This window comes from Durio zibethinus, chromosome 9 (assembly GCF_047325235.1).
Source record: "Durio zibethinus cultivar Kanyao isolate XHJ-2024 chromosome 9, ASM4732523v1, whole genome shotgun sequence".
Lineage (NCBI taxonomy): Eukaryota > Viridiplantae > Streptophyta > Magnoliopsida > Malvales > Malvaceae > Durio > Durio zibethinus.
Genome location: NC_143170.1, coordinates 19,132,318 through 19,143,128, shown reverse-complemented (window position 1 = coordinate 19,143,128; position 10,811 = coordinate 19,132,318). Strand labels below are relative to the sequence as shown.

The following is a 10,811-nucleotide window of genomic DNA, read 5'->3' as shown; positions in this document are numbered from 1 at the left end:
GTGTGGCCTAATAGGTGCCAATGGTGTTTGAGGGAACTGCCCACATAAAGGGCTAGCATATATTGATGGTAGTTAAAGCATGTGCTGAGACCAAGGGCCATAATGTCCCGATGGTGGTCGAGGCCTATGAGTTCTCTTCGAGTCGAGAAGCAATTCTAGTTCTAGTAGGATATCGTTTGACTATCATAGGGACTAGGCCTCAAGGCCTACTGGAGGCCTCGACTAAGGGAACTAGCCCAAAATAGTGGTACGGATAGTTATCAAGACTCCAGTGGCTTAGGCACAGTGTTTGGGTTTGGTAGAATTGAGCTAGGCCTAGGTTAAGTGCTGGTGAACACTTCTATGAATTTACAAGCTACAAAAATGGCATTGGCATGGTCGGAATATGAACATGTGCCTGAACCCACCTATTACCTAATCATAGTGCGCATGGTGCGCAACCTAAGCCCAAGATACCTATGAGTGATGCATAGCCCAGCATGGCTAATGGTGTTTGAAAGATCTACCCACACAAAGTGCCAACATGTGCTGATGGTGGTCAAAGCATGTGTCGATACCAAAGGCCAACATGTCCCAGTGGTTGTCAAGGCATATGCATATGTCATGGTTTACAAGCTGGTTTAGGCCTAGAGGTTCTCTTCGAGTTGAGGAATAGTTCTAATTCTAGTGAGATAGGGTTTAATAGCTAAGAGACTATGTCTTGAGGCCTACTAGAGGCTCAGGTCATGAGAAATAATGGTATAGGTAATGATCAAGACTTCAGAGATTCAGGCAAGGTATTTAGGTTCAACAAAATTAAATGAAACTCAGGTGCAGGCGAAGGTGAGTGATGTGTAGGCACACAATCAGACCGAGGTGTAGGCATGCTTGAACATAGTCTTGAGAGGATAAACTTATGGGCTTTTAGAAGGCCCAGTACTACAGCACAATCTTTGACAAGCTAGAATCATGCTGAATGCTTGAGATTCACAGGTTGATCTAGGTAGATGAAGTCAATTCATTGTCTAAGGCCACACAGAGTTTGGCTTTAGACCAAAGCCTGTGACACATGCACCAAACGCCATTTGGTGTCAATGGTGATAAAGGGGCAAACAAGTGCCTTGGGTGGAAGGGTTATGGTAAACATGCCACACTAAGTGTTAGCATTTTCTAAAGAGGTGTCGAAGGTAATAACCCACCCTAAGTGTTAGCAATTGCCAAAAAGGTGTCTGAAGCAAAACCCAAACTAAGAGCCTACTTGTGTTAATGGTGGTAGAGACAAGTGCTTGCACCAAGTGCTAGCATCTAGCGATGGTGTCCAAGGTAACATCTAGAACCAAGGGGCCAGCATCTATTGATGGTGTATGAGGTAACAATGGGCCAGCATCTATTGGTGGTGTTGGATGTGATTGCCTACAAGAACCAAGGGCCAGGTGCTATCGATGGCATGCAGGTAGAACCAATATAAGGGCCACCTTATACCAATAGAGTTCGAGGCAAGTTCCCACACCAAGGGTGATCATGGCCTATAACATATACCAAGGGCATTTGATTGTTGTTTACTTGGATGCTTGAGGGAAGGATGTCATCCCCTAACCAAATTAGTTGCAATGGAGAACACCATTCATCCCTAACCCCTAAAGGGTGTGGTATAAAAAAATGAAGTGAGAGGACTTCAGTGGATCCAGGGGGAAGGATAAATTGAAACAAAAAAGGGTTGAATCTTAGTGGATTGTGGCAACAAGGCCACTTTGCCACTTCAATACCCCATCATGTATTTAAGTCATTTGCAAAGGATTCTACCTACCACTTAATGGCAATTAAGCTTTAAGGAGGCCTGTGTGGCTTGTTTGCCTTAGGGGTTGCACCGATGACACATGCCCTTAAGGGTGATGGACCCTTACTATGGATTGACAATCGAGAGATAGGTGAGTGCATCGCTTCTAGCCTGGATTTTGACTTAGAGGCATTCAATCATAATCTAGTGCACAATAGCTTCGTGCCACTAGCTTTCCAACCAAGTGCAATGAGCAATTGTGCGAATCAACGATTCCTCTCTTACTAGGTTGAATTAGTGTTATGATGCTACCACCGGTAGGGTAAAACTAACCTATCTCATGATAGTCTAAACCCAGCTCAAATTCCCTATTGGTGGGTGAATAATCCAACTCTTGGTGAATTTTACTTCACAATGATAGGAAAAGCTGACATCGAAAGATCAAAAAGCAACGTTGCTATGAATGCTTGCCTGCCACAAACCAATTATCACTATGATAACTTTTTTGACACCTTTAACTTTAAATTCAAAAAATCTAAAGGATCAATGGGCCATGCTTTCACAATTTGTATTCGTACTAGAAATCATAATCAAATGAGCTTTTACTCTTTTATTCCACATGAGATTTCTATTCTTGTTGAGCTTATCTTAGGACACCTACATTATCTTTTAATAGATGTGTCACCCTAGCCAAACTCCCTACCTAACAATGTCTTCCTCTTAGATCGACTAATTGAGGCCAACCTTGGGTCTAAAAGAAGGGGTTGTGCCTTGCTTTTGATTCACAGAATAAGTAAAATAATGTTAAAAGTAATGGTATTTCAATTTCGCCCGAGGGCTCCCACTTATCCTACACCTCTAAAGTCTTTTCACAAAGTTAAACTAGAGTCAAGCTTAATAGGGTCTTTTTCCTTATTAATTCTACCAAGCCCATTCCCTTGGTTTTGGTTTCACTAGATAGTATATAGGGATAGTGGGAATCTCATTAATCCATTCATGTATGTCACTAATTAGATGATGAGGCATTTGGCTACCTTAAGAGATTTACAGTTACTCTTACCATTTATAGCGCTTAGTTGGATTTTTTCACTTTGACATTCAAAGCACTAGGCAGAAATCACAATGTGTGAGCAATTGTAGGGACCATCATAATGCTTTGTTTTAATTAAACAATCAAATTCCCCTTATTTGTACTAATTTTGAGTCAACTATTTATCGCCCAGGGAAAGCCCCCAAAGGAGACGTTCCTAGTCCATCCCCTAATTGGCACGTGGCAACCCATTATCACCATGGGAGTAGCTTGAGTTGTCATCGATAGCTGAGGGGGGACTAGGCCTTCGAGCCTAGCCCTCAAAACTAACCCTTTTCCTGAGGTTACAGATCCATTTTTTTGAATTTGCTTGCTACATTGTTCCATTGACCAGAGGCTATTCACCTTGGAGACCTAATGCGGTTAAGAGTATAATTAAGTGTGGATGGCACTTAGTCCTTTGAATTTTCAAGGGCCACTGGGTGCACCAGAACCACACACATGCGATCCTATTCTAGCCATGGGACCCTACCTTTGGTTGAGCCATTTCTAGGGTGGGTAGTTCATTAAATGGAAATGACAACTCTTATTGAGGCTTTCAACAATGTCTCTGAACTCCTTAACATTGCCAACAGCCATCGTGTCTTGGTATAGGAATTTTAATTTGATTCCCTTTTGAAGCTTGCACTGGATGCACTATTTGTTGGGCTTCCCCATCTCTTTGGGTCAACTAATCCATGTGCAAGTGCCATTCACATGGAACCTTTCCCCTCTTCAGCCTTCAAAGTTCTCTTTGAATATTTTTTATTACTAACAAGATCTATTTTGATGGTTGCTCCTATTCATCAAGGCCTAACTCTTTTCCTAATGGCCAGGTATAGGTTGTGCACTTAAGCACCATCCATTTTTAGGGCTAGTTCATTTAGCGAGTTGTTACACACTTCTTAGTGGATTTCAACTTCCATAACTAATGTCCTTCTATCTTAATTGACCAACACCCTTTATGGGTTCTACATTAGCATGTAGTTGGGCATATTGAAAGCCTAAGCTTAGGCTACCATCATGACCTATGTTGATCCATGCCCTAAGCTAATCGATAGACTAGCTGTTGCCTTTCCACATCTGACTGGGGTATATTACTAGCCCTCATCCATTTCCCTCTTAACAATTTCAAGCACTTTTTGACTTTTTTTTCAAAGTCCTTTTTAAGTTTCCCTTGCAGTATTTGTTAATTATCGGTCTCTCACTTATATTTAGCGTTGGATAGAATTTATCACCCAATTGGGGGCTGCATTCCCAAACAACCCAACTCGTAGGTAATGCCTTGTGGTACGATAGGATCCATGCATAATAGGGCTTCCACTTTCTTCGATGCACCTTTCTAGGGGACTTGGGATTTCATCCATCACTGAGGATGCTTCTCCAGACTACAATTTAGACTCTGGGGGTGCTCTATTCTCAAGCTAGGCTATTCCTGGTTTGTTCACCATTATTAGGGAATCTTGGCAAGTTTTTTTTCCTTTGCTTATTGATATGCTTAAACTTAACGACTAATCTTTCATGATCTAGGGTCATGATGCAAGCATTAACCAAGTGTATGAGGGGTTTGATGGGGTGTGGATGGACAATGAATGTGCATCACCAAAGACAAGGTACATTGAGAGCTTTACCACAGGTGTTCATGGCACTATCATTGTCGAAGAATCATTTTTAAGCCAACCATGATCAATGAGATCATGGGAGGCCATCTTTTACCTCCATCACCAGGAGCCTGATGGGTAGAGAGTTAGAGGGGGCGATGGTGCATGACACCTAGGCAGGTGTGCCCATGACCTAAGGGCCTAGGGCACAACCTGCATTCAAAGAATAGATATTTCATGAGATTTTACAATTTACACTAAGTATTGCATTTCACTATGATCTTCATTGATGCGAGACCTAAGATATCAATTGCTGAGAGTCATTTTGGTTTTTCATGACAAAAAGAGCCACAATGCCAACATTGCATGCATCATAAATAGGATGGTGATGGCACATGTGCTCTTTTTCATTTTGATTCCTTGGTGATTCATGTCAAGGATTCGTTATTTAGTCATGGGTTGCGATACTGATCGTTTCGCTTACCTAGGAGGTAGAATAAAGTAACCATTGTGCCTGCTTAGTGTCAAAAGTGGCTCAGGGCATAGAGGCACCCTCACCGCCCTCGATGTTTGGATAACACATCCACAAGTCATTTGTTGAGTAGGTTTTAACAATGATCCTTCCACAGGTTCACATTTGGAAACCTTGTTATGACTTCTCCTTCCTCTAAATGATGAGGTTCAATGGATTTCTTATAATGTTGTGGGTAGCTAATCATCCATGTTGCCATGATTCGTACACTTCACTAGACCATTCAATCGGTAGGAGTAATGGGTGGTATGTACAAAAGGTAGGGACATAGACAATGTGAGCTAATGACTTATGCTTACTAGGAATCCCTCGATGAAGACTAACAATTGCAATGATCTATCCCCATTACAATGAAATTTCAAAGATTACCCGGGCCTATCGGCCAAGGCTATAGACTTGTTGAATACATTAATGTAGAACGCGTGCAGCCCAAAACATCTAAAGGCATCATAGGCCTGTTATTGCATTAAACTTTCTTGGCCTAAGTGATGGTTATTGGTCTTTGGCCCTTATATTGGCCCTCTATCCTCCAAGGAACCTCGATAATTCACACTCCCTTAAAGAGTATAAAAGCTTTTGTAGGTTCATAGCCAGTAGCCATTCAAGTGTCTAAAATGGGGATGCTTTTTTCAAATGGCCAAAAATCTTTTACACTTCAATTTTTTAGTTGAATTTTTTTTTTGGTGGATGCCAACAAAAATATAAGGATCCCTTATACTAAATTTGGAACTAAAACTCCTTCTAAAAAAATTTCAAAAATCTTGAACTATAAAAAAAATTTAAAAATCATGAAAAATAGAAAATGAGTCATCTTGCCATGAAACTTCACATGAAGGCTTAGGGGATCATTATATGAATTTAAAAGCTAAAAAAAATGGCATTGGCATTACAGAAATAAGAAAATTTGCTTGAACGCATCTACTGTTCGATCATGGTGTGCATAACGCATAGTTTGGGCCCAAGATAGCTGCACGGGGTGTGCGACCCAACATGTGCTGATGATGTTCAAGGGAACTACCCATACTAAGGGCTAGCATGTGTTAATGGGGGTCAAAACATGTGCAAAGATCGAGGACCAATATGTCCTGATGGCTGTTAAGGCATGTGCATGTGCCAGGGTTCGCAAGCTAGTCTAGGCCTAGAGATTTTCTTTGAGTTAAGGTGCAATACTAGTTCCAGTATGATAGGGTCTGATAGCCAGAGAAAGTAGGCCTTAAGGTGTACTGAAGGTCCAAGTCATAGGGAACTAGCCTAAAATTGTAGTATAGACGGTGATCAACACTCTAGAGGGTTAGGTCCAGTGTTCAAGTTTGAAAGAATTAGGCCAGGCCCAAGTGAGCATGCTGGCGACCATTATATGAATTTACAAGTCATAAAAATGGCATTGGCATGGCAAAAAGATGAAGATGTGAGTAAACCCACCTACTACTCGATCGTGGTGCACATGGTGCATGATCTAAGCTCAGGATACACATGCTTGGTTATGGCCTCGCATGTGCCGATGCTATTTAAGGGAACTACCTACAAAAAGGGCCAACATGTGTTGATGGTGGTCAAAGCTTAAGCTAAGACCAAGGGCCAACATGTCTCGACAACGGTCAAGAAATGTGCATATGCCATAGTCTGTAAGCTGGTCTAAGTTGAAGGGTTCTTCCCAAGTCGAAGAGCAATTCTAGTTCTAATAGCATAGAGCTTGAAAGCTAAGGGGACTAGGCCTTGAGGCATATTGGAGGTCTTGGTCATGGAGAACTAGCCCAAATAGTGGTACAGGTAGTTATTAAAACTCCAGTGGCTTAGGCATAGTGTTCAGGTTTAACAAAATTAAACCAGGCCCAGGTGTGGGCACTAGCAAGTGTTATATGAATTTACAAGCCATAAAAATGGCACTGGCATGGTAGAAATATGAATATGTGCTTGAATCCACCTATTGCCAATTATAGTACACATGGTGCATCACTTTGGCCTAAGATACCTGTGCTTGGTGCATAGCTTGGCTTAAGTCAATGGTGTTCAAGGGAATTGCTTGCACAGAGGGCTTGCATGTGCTGATAGAGTTCAAAGCATGTGCGAAGACTAAAGAACAACATGTCTCGATGATGCTTGAGGCATGTGCATGTGTCACAGTTCACAAGTTGGTCCAGGCCCATAGGTTCTCTCTGAGTTAAGGAGTAGTTCCAGTTCCAGTGGGAAAGGGTCAGATTGTAAGGAAAACCAAGCCTTCAAGCCTACTAAAGGCCCATGTCAAGGGGAACTAGCCCGAAACAATGGTACGAGTAGTGATCAAAACTCTAGAGGCTCAGGCACAACATTTAGGTTAGGCAGAATTTAGCCAAGCCAAGGTGTGGGCATTGGTGAGCACTTAGATGAATTGACAAGCCATAAAAATGGCATTGGCATGGTAGAAATATGAAGATGTGCCTAAGCCCACCTATTATCTAGTCGTGGTGCACATGGTGCGCAGCTCGGGCCCATGATACTCACACATGGTGCATGGCCTAGCTTATGCTGAAGGTGTTTGAGTGAACTGCCTATAGAAAGGGATGACATGTGTCGGTGATGGTCGAAGCATGTGATGAGACCAAGGTCCAACATTTCCTGATGGTGGTTAAGGCATGTGCATATGTTATGGTCTATAAGCTAGTCTAGGCCCAAGGGTTTTTTTTTAGTTGAAGAGTAGTTTTAGTTCTAACAGTATAGGGTCCAACTGCTAGAAAGACCAAACCTTAATGCCAACTAGAGGCCTATATCATGGGGAACTAGCCAAAAATAGTGCTACAGGCAATGACCAAGACTTTAGAGACTTAGGCATGGTGTTTAGGTTTGGTAAAATTGAGCTAGGCTAAGGTGCGGGCACTGGTGAGCACTTATATAAATTTAAAAGCCATAAAAATGGCATTGGCATGGCAGAAATAAGAAGATGTGCCTAACTCACCTACTACTTGATCGTAGTGTGCATGGTACGTGGCCTAGGCCTAGGATACTCGTGGTGCTGCATGGCATAGCATGTGTCGATAGTGTTCAAGAAAACTACCAGCACAAAGGGCCAGCATGTGCCGATAGTGGTTAAGGCATTTTCCAAGACCAAAGGCCAACATGTCCTAATGCTGGTCAAGGAATATGCATGTGTCATGGTCTACAAGCTGATCTAGGTCCATGGGTTCACTTCAAGTCACTATCCATAAGGTACCAGTAGAGTCCTAAAAGTAACATCCATCGCTCCCTGCTTGGCATCATTTATGGTTAAGACTAGAATGCTATCTGATCATCTTTGAGCCTCTAACTTTAGTTCTTGATTAATTAAAACATCCTTGACAAATACTTTCTAGTTGTTCATCTTTCATAAATCTAAGAATTTCACTTTTGACTAGGAAATAGGAATGCCCTTAACTAACCGTTTTAATTATTGCTCTAGTCTTGAAAGCCAACACAATAGGACATAAATCCTATGATGTTATCCTATAAATAATATATACAAGCATAGGCCTACTTTAAGGAGTCTAATTTCTTCAACATAATAGCACTGAAGGAACACCAAGGCCCTATTTGTGCTAATAGTGATCGAGGTAAGTGCCTGTGTCATGCCCTGGGTGGGTGCGCCAGGCACATCAGGTGCACCAGCATACGAGCCAGAGGTTGAGACCTGTAGACCAGGTGCACTGGCGGGTATTTACGTGCAAGGCCTAGGAGACGAGGCCTAAATGCCTGCCCAGCTTGCAGGCCAGCCCATGACGCCAAGGCCTGGCTAGTAAGCTGCCCGTACCACATCCAGAAGAGCCTAAGGTGCTAGATACGCAAGTGAACATTCTGGAAGCTTATAGGATCAGCAGAAGCTTACAGGATCAGCAGAAGCCTCATGGCAGATTTGGTTGACCCTAGAAATCAAAAGTTAGAATTTTGATTGATTGTAATCTGTGTAATCCCATGATTTTAGCCTTTATTCTAGGGATATTGCCATTAAGTGTAGCTGGAGCCTCAACTATAAATAGAGGCTGCTCCACCCTCATTTGTACACCATCAAACACTTCTGTTTCAGTGAATACACAGCATATTCCAGCATTCTGCCTTGTTATCCTGTTTCTCTTTAACTTGCATAATCAGCCCTTCCCATTGTTTTAGTGCCCACATGCTTGTGTTTTAGGCTAATTTAGGCATAAAGGAGGAGATTCCAAGCCTAAGGCCACACAAATTCTGAGTTTAAGGTTTGAGCCCGTGACAGTTGGTATCAGAGCAAGTTCGATTCTGCGTGTTTATGTTATGCATGTTAGATTGTGATTGAGGAGATGGCATCCCAAAGGGACGTTACTAACCAACAACCAAAGGCCTAAGAGTAGGGGCATGAAAGAGGTAGAAAAGCCAGTTCAAGAGATATATGGTCTACCATGGATGGTAGGCTGGCCAAGGTGGAGGTGACCATGGGCGACATGAGGGAGAAGCTTGAGAAAATGGAGACTCACATTGCATCACTAGACTTCATAGGAGAAGGGATCCAAGGTAAGCTGCAAGGTACTCTCAACAAAGGCATGGATGTGATCACCCAAAAGAATGAGGCCTTGGAGGCTGAAGTGCTGACCTTGCGTGATGGCATAGAGGCCATGCGCTAGCGGATGGAAGAGCTTGCCAGTGAGCTCGTTGCTTGTAAGGCTACCATTGGAAATGGCATGTTTGCTAGAGTGTCCAAGTCCAGATTGGATGTCTCCAAGCCTAAGGAGTTCAAGGGGACTAGGGTGACCAAGGAAGTAGACAACTACCTATGGGGTATGGAGCAGTACTTTCAGGCCATGGGCATGCAGGACGAGGCAATAAAGGTAAGCACCGTTACTATGTATCTCATTGATGTAGCCTTATTGTGGTGGAGGTACATGTGTGATGATGTTAGGCGTGAGAGCACCAAGATTGGAACCTAGGTAGAGTTCTAAAAAGAGTTCAGAGAGTAATTTTACCCGGAGTATGCCGATGATGAGGCGTGGGCAAAGTTACGCAGGCTTAGCCAGTAAGGGGACATAAGGGAGTTTATCTAAAAATTCTCTGAATTGATGCTACAGATCTTGGATCTAGGCGAGAAGGATGCCTTATTTGCTTTCATGGATGGGCTGAAGCCATGGGTGAAGCATGAGCTATAATAGAGGGAAGTTCATGACTTGGCTAAAGCCATGACTACTGCTGAAACCTTGATAGAGTTTAAGCCTCTGAACAAGTTTGAGTCTTCCAAGCCTAAGGGTAAGGGCAGGGATGATAGGGACCGAAAGAAGCAGTCCAAGGGGAAAGATCGTGATCAGAGGTCCAAGGATGGGGATCGAGATTGTTCAAACAAGGATGGCGAGAGAAAGCCACCAACAGGCAAGTTGAAAGCAAAAGGGGACCGAGAGCCACTAGCATGCTACCTATGTGAAAGGAGCCACATAGCATGCAATTGCCCACAAAAGGGCAAGCTTGCTGCTATAGACAAGGAGTTTTACGAGGAGCCAGAGTCAGGGGTAGCAAAGCTTGGGTCGTTAGTGCTCAATGCTATACAGAGTAAGGGAAGCCATAAGCTAAAGGGCTTGATGTTTATGGATCTGATGGTTACAAGTCAGAAGCACACTGGTGGACACAGGTGCTTCACATCTTTTTATGTTAGGTGATGGAGCCCGAAAGCTCAGACTAAAGGTGCAGAAAGGGACTAGTACCATTAAAATGGTGAACTCCAAAGAGGTTCTAGCCATTGGAGTATCACAGGGAGTGGAGTTACAGGTTGGAGATTGAAAAGGCAAGGAGACCATAGAGGTAATACCCCTTGATGACTATGAGTTTGTGATTGGATTAGATTTTCTTGTTCAGATTAATGCCTTCTTTGTGCCTTTTGTCGATTGTGTT

General features: G+C 42.9%; 2 pseudogenes; both read right to left on the bottom strand.

Moving 5' to 3' along the window:
• Window positions 1-1,675: 1,675 nt before the first annotated feature.
• On the bottom strand, window positions 1,676-4,360 carry LOC149516863 (25S ribosomal RNA; annotated as a pseudogene).
• Window positions 4,361-4,592: 232 nt separating this feature from the next.
• Window positions 4,593-4,748, bottom strand: LOC149516862 (5.8S ribosomal RNA; annotated as a pseudogene).
• Window positions 4,749-10,811: the final 6,063 nt, after the last annotated feature.